The following is a 13981-nucleotide window of genomic DNA, read 5'->3' as shown; positions in this document are numbered from 1 at the left end:
TACGTACCTATCCTTCTCTGTTTGCGTTCACAGCAATGAAGGATTACATCAAATGAATATACCTTACATTCTCCCTTTCAATCCACCCCAACAATCTCTCTGTCTCCAACCTTGTCCCTCTCAACAGCACTCTCTCTATCTGCATATCTAAGCCTCTCTCCCTCTGTCTCCCTCTTAGTTTCAGAGATAGCAGGAGGGAGAGATAGAGAGAGGAAGACAGAGAGAGACACAGAGAACAATCCCACCTTCTCCAATCTATCCACGTAACTGAAGTCCTTCATCCCTGGAACCATTCTTGTGAATCTTTTCTGCACCCTCTCGAATGCCGCCACATTCTTGTTAAAGTACGGTGTCCAGAATTGGACAATGCTCCAGTTGAAGGCAAACCAGCGTTTTACAAAGGTCATATTTTCTTGCTTTTGTATTCAGTGTCTCTATTTATAATCTCACGATCCCTTTTGCCATTTAACCACTTTCTGAACCTGCCCTGCCACCTTCAGTGATAGGTGCAAAAATACTCCCCAGATGTGTCTGTTTCTGCACCTCCTTTAGAATTCTATCCTTTACTTTATATCGTCTCTCCTCCTTTTTCGTTACCGTGGAGGCGGAAGATGCGGGCATGGTTCTTAATGAATACCTTCACAAAAGAGGGGACGACACAGACATTGTAGTCAATGAGGAGGGGTTTGAAATATTTAACGGGGTAAACAGTGAGAGAGGAAATATTCAGGGGTACAGCATCTTTGAAAACTGAAAATTCACCAGGCTCAGACTGTTTAGAGGTGCAAGGGTGGAAATAGCAGAGACTCTGACCATCATTTTCCAATCTTCTCTGGTTATAGTCTTGCTGCCAGAGGACTGGAGGACTGCATATGTTGTACTGTTGATTAACAAGGGTGAAAGTAATATACTGAGTAATTACAAGCCATCCAGCCTCATCACAGTGGAGGGAGAATTATTGGGTGCAAGGGAATGATTGATTCCTTTCTAGTACAGTGTGTCGCAGTGTCTCCATGTCAGTGGCTCTGTCACAATTTGAGCGCTACCCTCACATGGGTGAGGAGTCGGTCTCTGGAATAAATGTCCCAGTGTTGTGGTAACATAAAATGGCCACCGAGAACCAGCCTATAATGGCTGACTAATGTTTGTGGATTTCCACAGATGTTTGAGAGATGAGAGAGAGACAGACAGACAGAAAGAGAGACAAAGAGAGAGACGCAGGCCAACACACAGAGAGTGATAGCAAGATATTTGTCATTGGACAGAGGAAGAGGAGGAGGCCATTTGGCCCCTCAACCCTCTTCTGTCATTCAATGAGCTCATGGCTGATGTGTGATCTAACTCAATGTACCTATCTTTGCCCCTTAATACCTTTGGTTAACAAAAATCTATCAATCTCAGATTTAAAATCTAACAACTGTCTCAGCATCAATTGCCGTTTGTGGAAGAGAGTTCCAAACTGATACCACACCTGGTGTGTTGATGTGTTTCTTCATTTCACTCCTGAAATGTTTTTAGACTGCGTTTAGGTTTTTAGACTATGCCCCCAAGTTCCTGACTCCGCAGCCAGTGGTAATTGTTGCTCTCTGTCCACCCGTTTATTTCCCTTATTATCTTGAATACATTCATCAAATCACCCCATAACCTTCTAAATTCCAGGGAATGGACAAGTTGGAGCAGGAGGGGAGACTGGAGCAGATGGTTTGGGAAAGTGGATAAACTGAAGAAATGGATGAGGAGACTGAGGATTCAATACAGTGAAAGGAGAGGCTGAGATTCACAGGGAGAGACTGCAGCAGAGTGTTAGAGGAAATCTAATCTACAGATCCCAGTAATACAACTCAATTAATACAATCAAACAATAATCCCTGTGGTTATTGGTGTTGGACAACAGTTCATTGTTTATACAATATAGTCAATATATTTAGTTTGTACAGGCTATTAAATATAAATTTAAATATATTTCTGATATCAGTCTCGCTCTTTATTCAATTCAGCAGTAACAGAGATTTTAAAGTGCAGTATTTAAACAATGAATTACCAACAGTGATGAACGGATTCTATTCTGTTTATTCAGTCACTAAGTGAGGAATAGGAATTTTCTTCAAAACGAAACGAGGACCTGACAGAAATGACACAGAGGATCAAGTCCAACAGGAAAATGAACACGATCTGACAACAGACAACTTCAACACACAGTTTCTCTCACTAATTGTTCTGGACATTCCAGCACTTTATGATCGTGAATTATTTACACTTCTGCTTCTTTTTCTTTCTCTTTACATCTGCTATCTCTTTCCCTCGGTTTCGTTCTCCCTGCTCCTTTTCTCCTTCCCTATCTCTCTGGAGTACTCACACCATGTAAATTGTTACTTAATGCTGCTTTTCAAGTATGATTTATTCCCAGCATTCTGCATCTGTGTTCTGTTCACCTGCCCCAGGTTCAATGATTCTATTCTCACGTCAGTATATTCAATGGTGAAATCTCTGTGAATAATTTAATATATCTACAGAACACTCAAGTCTCCACCTGTTCACCTCCACTCTTCACTTCATCTACAATGCATGGAATAAACAGGATCGAAAGCCACTTCCAGACAAACCTCACAATCATTGAAGTTCCTTCTCCTGGAATTATAAAGTAATATGTTAGAATTAATAAAATCTGTTCAATTAATAAAACACCAACATCAGCGCTGCAGCTGATAATCGACAGATAAATGGAAAGACTCGTGATTCCAACTGATCGAGTGAAAACCAGTAAAACATCACACCAATACTTTCTCTTTTGCAATATAGTGCAGTGACAGTGAAGGGTCCACAGTGAAGCAGAGAAGGAGAAGTGAAAGTGTCAGCAGCAAACTCAGTTCAGTAGGCAGACTTCTGAAGCAGCGTCAGACACACACAGAATGAAATAATATTTGATAACAGTGATAATCAATAAACACATTGAAATCCCAGTTAAACTGAGCCATGTTATTGGTGAGGGAGGACATTGTTCTGTCCCATGTAACACTGAGACCATGAGATGTCTCATTATCAATCACTGAAAACAAAATCATAAAAATATTCCCGGAACGGTTAGATCCACCTCATGAAAATGTTAAAAACTCCCGATGGTTCGATTATTGATCCGAACTGAAACAACTCATTCCAATCCATTCAATACACAGAATAATCCAGTAACAATGCCAAAGTTACTTAAAACAATACCATTAAATACATAATACAGTTCCTGCAAGAATGTAAAAAGTAGACAATATGGAGATTCCATCAGAAAATTGCTGGAAAAGAACAGGCGGCTGTGTAACACACACAGAGGGAAAAAATACCCAGTACAGCAGCACAGTTAACATCGATTTACACCATTAACAGCTGAGATACTGGCTTACCAGCAACTCCAATTGCTGCTAGCACCGGATAGTAAATGCCTTCTTTCTGATGCATTACTGGATATCCTATTCCTGTGAGAAGCAGAGTCTTCTGTGAGCCTGGAATCCACAGCTCCACCAGGCACTCTGAGCTGATCCATTCCAATGGGTCCTGATTTATGCAGGGGATAAGTCTCCACTGACACGGTTATGCCCCTGATCATTGTTATTAGTTACACTCACATGAACAAACACATTACAACAGCAGTTTTGACTCTGATGTAAATAATGTGGTGGATAAAACACAATCATTTCAATGTCAATGACATTTTCTGAGTAAGTCCTCTCTCGGAAGAAACCAGAATTCTGTGCTCATACTGGACGGATGGCAATTATGAGAGGCGTCATTGACATTTTCCATATTATTGCATCGAGTTTTTCACTCCTGGCATTTCTGTTGTAAATGTAACTGATCTGTCTGCAGTGGACACTGAATCCAGGGACAAAAGCAATCCCGTTTCACTCTGTTCCTGCCTTTTCCCAGTTAAAATGTGATCTTTGAGTCTCTGATTCGGGACTATGTTCAGGGTTACAGCCCAGAAACTACTGTGAGTGACATTACGGGAGAGACACTGTATGCATCCATTTGAGAGGCAGTTGGGTAGTCATAATATCACTGGTCACGTAATCCAGAGGCCCAACCTGATGGCCTGTGGACAGGGGTTCAAATCCCACCACGGCTGCTATATAAACCAGAGGGAGCTCCCTTTCTGTGCATAAAGTAGAGGGAGCTCGCTCTCCAACTCTAAAGTGGAAGGAGCTCCCTCTCTATTTATAAAGTGGAGGAAGCGCCCTCTCTCTGTATAAAGTAGAGGGAGTGCCCTCTCTATGTATATAGTGGAGGGAGCTCCCTCTTTATTTATAAAGTTGGGGGCGATGAAGGAAAGAGGAGAGAGGGAAACGAAAACAAATGGGGAAATGGAGAGATAGGGACAAAGTGGAAGACAGTGAGAGACAGAAGAGAAAGCGAAATGAGAACTTGACGGAACCCCAGTAACAATCCCCATTGTCTGCCCAGTCCGGTATTTAGGGTTTAATGTGAGGGTTTTAGGGATGAGTGTGAGATGAACGTTTGATATTTTCAAACTGCATTGACATTCCTAACAAAAGCAAGAGTTAAAGATTCAAAATTAACCAAACAAATGGCTTAAAGCATTGCTGTCCATGTACAGAGGGACGGAGAGATGGAAGGAGTGAGACGCAGACAGAGAGAGACACAGACAGATTGCGGACAGAGACAGAGGGAGAGAGAGAGACAGAGGTAGAATGATAGAGGAAAAAGGAGAAACAGAGACAGAGGGAGAGAGACAGAAAGGGAGACAGGCAAATGGAGAGTGAGATTGACAGAAAGGGAGGCAAGCAGATGCAGAGGGAGAGAGACAGATGCAGAGGGAGAAAGGGGCAGAGAGAGAGAGAGAGGGAGGGAGACAAACAGAGGGAGAAACAGAAACAGCGGGAGAGACAGAGAGAGAGAGAGAGAGGGAGGGCGAGATTATAGGAAAAACATTACATCTAATTATGTTGAAAGAAGATACAATTAAAAAGTCAAACTGGCTGTGTGCAAGAACTAATTTTGAAAGGAAAGATCAGGGATTTAGTGTGAGTGTTTTGGGGGCAAACGTTGGATCAGTGATTGATATTTTCAAACTGAAGTAACATTTAATATTATTGAAAAAAATATTGTTTAACACTGAAAAACTTAAGAAGCTGGAGAAATGGGATACAGTGTGTCAGGGGACCTTGACAGAACCTCTGTAACAAACCCCATTATCTGCATAGTCCTGTATTGGGGGTTTAGTGTGAGAGTTTAGGGGGCGAGTGTTGATCAGTGTTTGATATTTTCAAACTGCAGTGACGTTCCCAGCAAGAGCAAGATTTGAAGTTTCAAAATTAAGCAAGAAATGGATAAAAACATTTCTGTCCAATGAGAGAGAGATGGTGTTAGAGACAGAGTCACGGAAAGGGGCAGAGAAAGAGGGAGAGGGTGAGGGAGAGAGAGAGAGAGAGAGAGAGAGGATGAGACAAGTTATAACAATCATTAACAATCCTCATTATCTGCCCAGTCCTGTTTTTGGAGGTTAGTGAGAGTGTTTTAGGGGTGAATGTTGGATCAGTGTTTCATATTTTCAAACTGCAGTGACATTCCCAACAAGGCTGTTAAAGTATGTAAGAGCAGCGAAGTTATGCTGGAACTGTATAACTCATTGCTTAAGCACCATAATGAGACCTCCCAGGGCAGGTACAGTGGGAGTTTAGATACAGAGTAAAGCAGTGGCTTTAGAGAAGGAGGGAAAGACGGGCAGAAAGAGTGAGGAGATACGGGGAGGCAGGCAGATTGTAGGAGAAACTTTACATCTTACCACGTGAAAAAGATATATAATTAAAAATTTAAATGGACTGCGCACTGAAAATACTGTCCACAGGCAAAAACTAAAGTCACACACCATCCGAACTTGAAACTATATCGCCATTCCTTCACTGTTATTGGGTCAAAATCCTGGAACTCCCTTCCTAACAGCAACTGTGGGTGTACCTACACCCCCTTTTCAAGGGAAATTAGGGATGGGCAATAAATGCTGGCCTGGCCAGTAATGCACACATTCAACAAATAAATACAGAAAATAAAAAGTTGACACCGAGTCATTTAAGGAGATATTACACGAACGAACAAAGACTTGGTCAAAGAGTTTGGTTTGAGGGAGCGTCTTCAAAGAGGAAAGCGAGTTTGTGAGACGGAGAGGTTTAGGAAAGGAATTCCAGAGTTACGGCCTTGGCAACTTGAACACACGGCCACCAATGTTGGAACAATTCAAATTGGGGATTCTCAAGAGGTCAGAATTAGAGAATCGCAGATATTTGTGGATTGTGGAGCTGGAGGAGATTGCAGAGATAGGAAGGGGTCATTTGTGGAAGACAGTTCCAAACTTCCACCACCCTTTGTGTGAAGAAGTGTTTCTAAATTTCATCTTTGAAAGTGCTTTCGACTAATGTTTGATTTTTAGACAGTCCCCCCGGTCCGAGACTGTCCCCATCGAATACTCACAGGACAGGTGCGCACGGGGTTCGATACAGAATAAAGACCCATCTACCAATGCCAGACTCACTGTTCCTCTGTCTCTTTCTCCTCATCTCTTACTGCCGGCGACACCCTTTCTCTGCCTCTCCTTCTCCCTCTTCCCATATTGAGAGCAAGAGGGAGAGATTGAGATCGTGTGCAGATGGAGTTAGAGAGCGAAAAGGGAGAGATAGACTTGGAAAGTGAGTAACAGAGAGAAGAAATAGGGTTTCAGAGTGTCGAAGAGAGGGGAAGAGAAGGTTAGAGATGGAGAGAGATTACCAGCAAGAGAGTTTACCAGAGATTACCTCTCTCTCTGTGCCTATCTCTCCTTTCCAATTTGTTACCATCTCCATCTATTTTTCTCCCTCTACCCCGATGTTTCACACTCCATGCCTCTCGCTCGTATGTCTGTGTATACTGCAGTGAAAGATTACATCTAATTATAATATTTTACATTTGCTCTTTCAATCTAACTGAACAATCGCTCTGTCTGTGAACAGAGGGTCATTGGTGTGACTGTCCACTGATTCCTGAGGGTAACAGGGCAGGTGGATAAGGTGGTTAAGAAGGCTTACAAAATACCTTCCCTTATTGGCCGATGGAAAGAATATAAGCGCAGGGAGGTTATGGTAGAACTGTACAAAACACTAGTTAGACCACAGCTAGAGTTCTGTGTACAGTTCTGGTCACCACAATACAGGAAGGATGTGATCACACTAGAGAGGGTACAGAGGAGATTTAGAGAGGATGTTGTCAGGAATGGAGAATTTTAACTATAAGTAAAGATTGGATGGGCTGGAATTGTTTTCTTTGGAACAGAAAAGGTTGAAGGGAAGATTTAATTGAAGTGTATAAAAAATGACGGTCCTCGATAGAGTGGATAGGAAGAACCCATTTCCCTTAACAGAGGGGTCAATAACCATGGGCATAGATTGCAAGAATTCCACACCAATATCATGTGGGTGTGAGGGTTTCCATGGTGGAATACCTGGCTGGATGTTTACAATGGAGCGTTTTCCTTCCTGGTCATCGAAACTGGCCGCCTGCGCCCCAACTTCATCCACATATCTCCCACTCTACCAATATTTCACTCTACATCCCGATCTTTCGCTGTTTGCGTACACAACAGTGTATAAATTGAATAAATAGATCTTACATTCTGCCTTTAAATCCACCCCAACAATCTCTCTCTCTCCAACCTCGTCCCTCTCAACAGCACTCTCCCTATCTGCATATCTGAGCCTCTCTCCCTCTGTCTCCCTCTTAGTGTCAGAGATTGCAGGAGGGAGAGACAGAGGGAAACACAGAGAACAACCCCAGCTTCTCCAATCTATCCACGTAACTGAAGTCCCTCATCCCTGGAACCATTCTTGTGAATCTTATTTGCACCCTCTCTAATGCCCCCACATTCTTCCTGAAGTACGGTGTCCAGAATTGGACAATGCGAAAGTTGAAAGCAAAGCAGCGTTTTACAAAGGTCATAATTTCCTTGCTTTTGTATTCAATGTCTCTATTTATAATCTCAGGACTCCTTCTGCCGTTTAACCACTTTCTGAACCTGCCCTGCCACCTTCAGTGATTGGTGCACAAATACCCCCCACATGTTTCTGTTCCTGCACCTCCTTTAGAATTCTATCCTTTACTTTATATCGTCTCTCCTTCTTTCTCCTAACCGTGGAGGTGGAAGATGCGGGCATGGTTCTTAATGAATACAATGCGAGTGTCTTCACAAAAGAGGGATCGTCACAGATAATGTAGTCAATGAGGAGGGGTTTGAAATATTGAATGGGATAACAAGTGAGAGAGGAAATATTAAGGGGTTTAGCATCTTTGAAAGCTGATAATTCACCAGGCTCAGGCTGTTCAGAGGTACAAGGGAGGAAATATCAGTGGCTCTGACCATCATTTTCCAATCTTCTCTGGTTATAGTCGTGCTGCCAGAGGACTGGAGGACTGCATATGTTGTACTATTGAGTTATAAGGGAGAAAATAATAGACTGAGTAATTACAGGCCACCCAGCCTAATCACAGTGGAGGGCAATTTATTGGGCACAATGGAATGATTAATTCCTTTCTCGTACTGTGTCTCTCAGTGTCTCCATGTCTGTGTCTCTATCACAATTTGATTACTACCCTTACATTGGTGAGGAGTCCGTCTCTGGAATAAATGTCCCAGTGTTGTTTTAACATAAAATGGCCACCGAGAACCAGCCTAAAATGGCTGACTAATGTTTGTGGATTTCCACAGATATTTGAGAGAGGGGAGAGAGACAGACAGACAGGCAGAAAGAGAAACAAGGAGAGAGACATAGACCAAGACACAGAGAGTGATAGCAAGATATTTGTCATTGGACAGAGGAAGAGGAGGAGGCCATTTGTCCCCTCAACCCTCTTCTGTCATTCAATGAGCTCATGGCTGATGTGTGATCTAACTCCATGTGCCTATCTTTGCCCCATAATATCTTTGGTTAACAAAAAGCTATCAAACTCAGATTTTAAAAATACCAAGTGTCTCAGCTTCAATTGCAGTTTGTGGAAGAGAGTTCCAAACTGATACCACACCTGGTGTGTTGAAGTGCTTCTTCATTTCACTGGTGAAAGGTTTTTAGACTGCGTTTAGATTTTTGGACTATGCCCCCAAGTTCCTGACTCCGCAGCCAGTGGGAATTGTTACTCTCTGTCCACCCGTTCAGTTTCCCTTATTATCTTAAAAACGTTCATCAAATCACCCCATAACCTTCTAAATTCCAGGGAAAGGACATGTTGGAGCAGGAGGGGAGACTGGAGCGGATGGTTTGGGCAAGTGTGTAAACTGAAGCAATGGATGAGGAGACTGAGGATTCAATACAGTGAGAGGAGAGGCTGAGATTCACAGGGAGAGACTGCAGCAGAGTGTTAGAGGAAATCTAATCTATAGATCCCAGTAATACAACTCAATTCATACATTCAAACAATGATCCCTGTGGTTATTGGTGTTGGAGAACAGTTCATTGTTTATACAATATAGTCAATATATTTAGTTTGTACAGGCTATTAAATATAAATTTAAATATATTTCTGATATCAGCCTCGCTCTTTATTGAATTCAGCAGTCACAGAGATTTTAAAGTGCAGTATTTAAATAATGAATTACCATCAGTGATGGACTGATTCCATTCTGTTTATTCAGTTACTAATTAAGGAATAGGAACTTTCTTCAAAACAAAATGAGGACCTGACAGAAAACAACACAGAGGATCAAGTCCAACGGGAAAACGAACACAATCTGACAACAGACAACTTCAACTCACCGTTTCTCTCACTAATTGTTCTGGACATTCCAGCACTTTATGATAGTGAATTATTTACACTGCAGCTTCTTTCTCTTTCTCTTTACTTCTGCTTTTCTTTTCCTATCGGTTTCGTTCTCCTTGCTCCTTTTCTCCTTCCCTATCTCTCTGGCGTACTCACACCCTGTAAATTGTTACTTCATGCTGCTTTTCACATATGATTTATTCCTAACATTCTGCGTCTGTGTTCTGTTCACCTGCCCCAGGTTCAATGATTCTGTTCTCAGAGTCTGTTTGTTCAATGGTGAAACCTCTGTGAATAATTTAATGTATATACAGAACATTCAAGTCTCCACTTGTTCACCTACACTCTTCACTTCATCTACAATGCATGTAATGAACAGGATCGAAAGCTACTTCCAGACTAACCTCACAATCATAGAAATTCCTTCTGCTGGAATTATAAAGTAATCTGTTAGAATGTGGGATTATTTAATTAATGAAACAGCAACATCAGCACTGCAGCTGATAATCTACAGATAAATGGAAAGACTCTTGATTCCAACTGATAGAGTGAAAACCAATAAATCATCACATCGATCCTTTCTATTTTACAATGTAGTCCAGTGACAGTGAAGGGTCCACAGTGAAGCAGAGAAGGAAAAGTGAAAGTGTCAGCAGCAAACTCAGTTCAGTAGCCAGACTTCTGAAGCAGCGTCAGACACACACAGAGTGAAATAATATTTGATAACAGTGATAATCAATAAACACATTGAAATCCCAGTTAAACTGAGCCATGTTATTGGCGAGGGAGGACATTGTTCTGCCCACTTGTAACACTGAGACCGTGAGATGTCTCATTATCAATCACTGCAAAAACAATCATAAAATTATTCCAGGACTGGTTCGATCCACATCATGAAAATGTGAAAAACTCCTAATGGTCTGATTATTGATCCTAACTGAAACTTCTCATTCCAATACATACAATACACAGAATAATCCAGTAATCATGCCCCAGTTACTTAAAACAAAACCATTAAATACATAATGCAGTTCCTGCAAGAATGATACAGTAGACAATGAGGAGATTCCATCAGTAAATTGCTGAAAAAGAACAGGCGGCTGTGTAACACACACAGAGGGAAGTAATACCCAGTACAGCAGCACCATTCACATCGATTTACAGGATTAACAGTTGAGATACTGCTTACCAGCATCTCCAATTGCTCCTAGTACAGGATAATAAATGTCTTCTATCTGATATATTACTGGATATCCCATTTCTGTGAGAAGCAGGGACTTCTATTAGCCTGTAATCCACAGCTCCAGCAGGCGCTCTGAGCTGATCCATTCCAATGGGTCCTGATTTATGCAGGGGATAAGTCTCAACTGACACAGTTGTACCCCTGATCATTGCTATTAATTACACTCACCTGAACAAACACATTACATCAGCAGCTTTGACTCTGATGTAAATAATGTGGTGGATAAAACACAATCATTTCAATGTCAATGACATTTTCTGAGTAGGACCTCTTTCGGGAATAAACCTGAAATCTGCACTCATACTGGATGGATGGCAATTATGAGAGGCGTCATTTACATTTTCCATATTATTGCATTGACCTTGTTCACTCCTGGAATTTCTGTTGTAAATGGAACTGATCTGTCTGCAGTGGACACTGAATCCAGGGACAAAAGCAATCCCGTTTCACTTTGTTCCTGCCTTTTCCCAGTTAAAATGTGAACTTTGAGTCTCTGATTCGGGACCATGTTCAGGGTTACAGCCCAGAAACTACTGTGATTGATATTACGGGACAGACACTGTACGCATCCATTTGGGAGGCAGTTGGTTCGTGATAATATCACTGGTCATGTAATCCAGAGGCCCAACCTGATGGCCTGGGGACAGGGGTTCAAATCCCACCACGGCAGCTGGATAAACCATAGTGGAGGGAGCTCCCTCTTTATTTATAATGTTTGGGGCGATGAAGGAAAGAGGAGAAGAGGGAAACGAAAACAAATGGAGAAATGGAGGGAAAGAGGACAATGTGGAAGACAGTGAGAGACAGAAGAGATAGTGAAATGAGACCTTGACAGAACCCCAGTAACAATCCCCATTGTCTGCCCAGTCGGTATTTGGTGTATAATGGGAGGGTTTTCGGGATGAGTGTTAGATGAGTGTATGATATTTTCGAACTTCATTGACATTCCCAACAAAAGCAAGAGTTAAAGAATCAAAATTAACCAAAGAAATGGCTCAAAGCATTGCTGTTCATGTACAGAGGGACGGAGAGATGGAAGGAGTGAGACACAGACGGAGAGAGACACAGATAGAGTGGGACAGAGACAGAGGGAGATAGAGAGACAGAGGTAGAATGATAGAGGAAAAAGGAGAAACAGAGGCATGTGGGAGAGACAGAAAGGGAGGCAGGCAAATGCAGAGTGAGACAGACAGAAAGGGAGGCAAGCAGATGCAGAGGGAGAGAGACAGATGCAGAGGTAGGGACAGACAGAGATAGAGAGGGAGTGCGAGATTATGGGAAAAAGATTACATCTAATAATGTTGACAAAAGATAGAATTAAAACGTCAAACTGGCTGCGTGCAAGACCTAATTTTGAAAGGTAAGATCAGAGGTTTAGTGTGAGTGTTTTGGGGGTGAGTGTTGGATCAATGATTGATATTTACAAACTGAAGTGACATTTAATATTATTTAAAAAAATATTATTAAACACTGACAAACTTTAGAAGCAGGGGAAATGGGATACAGTGAGTGAGGGGACCTTGACAGAACCTCAGTAACAATCCCCATTATCTGCACAGTCCAGTATTGGGGGTTTATTGTGAGAGTTTAGGGGGCTAGTGTTGAAAAGTGTTTGATATTTTCAAACTGCAGTGACGTTCTCAGCAAGGGCAAGATTTACAGGTTCACAATTAACCAAGAAATGGATAAAAACATTTCTGTCCAAGGAGAGAGAGATGGTTTTCGAGACAGAGTCATGGAAATAGGCAGAGAAAGAGGGAGAGGGTGAGGGAGAGAGAGAGAGAGAGAGAGAATGATGGGAAGAAACAGACATGAGTGGGAGAGACAGATAAAGGATGAGACAAGTTGCAACAATCATTAACAATCCTCATTATCTGCCCAGTCCTGTTTTTGGAGGTTCGTGTGAGTGTTTTAAGGGTGAATGTTGGATCGGTGTTTCATATTTTCAAACTGCAGTGCCATTCCCAACAAGGCTGTTAAAGTATATAAGAGCAGCGAGGTTATGCTGGAACTGTATAACTCATTGCTTAAGCACCATAATGAGACCTCCCAGGGCAGGGACAGTGTGAGTTTAGATACAGAGTAAAGCAGTGGATTTAGAGAAGGAGGGAGAGACGGGCAGAAAGAGTGAGGAGATACGGGGAGGCAGGCAGATTGTAGGAGGAACTTTACATCTAACCACGTGAAAAAAATAAATAATTAAAAATATAAATGGACTGCGCACTGAAAATACTGTATGCACACAACAACTAAAGTCACCCTCCATCCTGACATGAAATTATATCGCCATTCCTTCACTGTTACTGGGTCAAAATCCTGGAACTCCCTTCCTAACAGCAATGTCGGTGCACCTACCCCACATGGACTGCAGCGGTTCAAGAAGGAGGCTCAACACCACCTTCTCAAGGGCCATTACGGATGGGCAATAAATGCTGGCCTGGCCAGTAACGCACACATCCAACAAATAAATAAGGCAAATAAAAAGGTGACACCGAGTCACTTAAGGAGATATTACACGAGACGAAGAAAAACCTGGTCAAAGAGGTTGGTTTGAGAAAGCGTCTTCAAAGAGGAAAGAGAGTTAGTGAGACGGAGAGGTTTAGGAAAGGAATTCCAGAGTTAGGGCCTTGGCAGCTTGAAGGCACGGCCACCAATGTTGGAACAATTCAAATTGGGGATGCTCAAGAGGCCAGAATTAGAGGATCGCAGATATTGGTGGATTGTGGAGCTGGAGGAGATTGCAGAGATAGGGAGGGGTCATTTGTGGAAGACATTTCCAAACTTCTACCACCCTTTGTATGTAGAAGTGTTTCTAAATTTCATCTTTGAAAGGGCTTTCGACTAATGTTTGATTTTTAGACAGTCCGCCCCGTCCGAGACTGTCCCCATTGAATACTCACAGGGCAGGGACGCACGGGATCAGATACAAAGTAAAGATCTATCTCCCAATGCCAG

Source organism: Heterodontus francisci, chromosome X (genome assembly GCF_036365525.1).
Source record: "Heterodontus francisci isolate sHetFra1 chromosome X, sHetFra1.hap1, whole genome shotgun sequence".
Lineage (NCBI taxonomy): Eukaryota > Metazoa > Chordata > Chondrichthyes > Heterodontiformes > Heterodontidae > Heterodontus > Heterodontus francisci.
The sequence above is the reverse complement of the archived record's forward strand: the minus strand, read 5'-3'. Positions refer to the sequence as shown.